This window comes from Octopus bimaculoides, chromosome 7, assembly GCF_001194135.2.
Source record: "Octopus bimaculoides isolate UCB-OBI-ISO-001 chromosome 7, ASM119413v2, whole genome shotgun sequence".
Lineage (NCBI taxonomy): Eukaryota > Metazoa > Mollusca > Cephalopoda > Octopoda > Octopodidae > Octopus > Octopus bimaculoides.
In genome coordinates this window covers 18,218,046-18,218,657 of record NC_068987.1, presented here as the reverse complement: position 1 = coordinate 18,218,657, position 612 = coordinate 18,218,046, and the positions used below count along the sequence as shown (strand labels likewise).

The 612-nt window shown below is 34.8% G+C and overlaps 1 protein-coding gene across 1 annotated transcript in view; it reads left to right on the top strand.

Annotated features, from left to right (window-relative positions):
* The window catches only part of LOC106873886 (transcription initiation factor TFIID subunit 2), a 46,088-nt gene that overhangs the window by 11,893 nt on the left and 33,583 nt on the right, over positions 1–612 (top strand). The window lies entirely within an intron of this gene.

Here is a 612-nt window from a genome sequence, read left to right as displayed (position 1 = left end):
ATATATATATATATATATATATAGGTTATGAGCGATAGTGGTGTCAATTAGACCCAGAGGTTTCAGGTAATGCTGAGTAAGTGCTATTGTAGACCACAGTTAAGCTCCAAGTTTGGTGATTATGTGAATAAGGGGTCCAACATAAGTCATATATCAGCGTGTGAATATAAGGATTTACTTTTCATGTACATGAACAGATCAATATTCTTATTGTCTTTTCACGATGTAATTGATTTGTTCATCAATCAAAAAACGCGTCTGAAACAGCTGTGGTGAACCTCAGCCCATTTTTGCTATTATGTGTATGTGTGTATAGACAAAAGTTCTCTGTGAATTTAAAAAAAAAAAAAAATCAGCAGGAAGCAAGGGAGATAACTCCATGAAAATCAGTTTGTCTTTTATCTTTTGCTTGTTATTTCTTTCAATCATAACTGGTCATGCTGTAGCATTGCTTTGAATGGTTTTAGTGAAACGAATCGACCCCAGGATTTATCCATTTATTCATTTTAAGCTTCGTACTTATTCTATCGGTTTCATTTGCCGATCTGCTTAGTTGCAAGGACGTTAGCAAACCAACACTGATTGTTAGTGTTTGTAGGGAACCAACGCAAA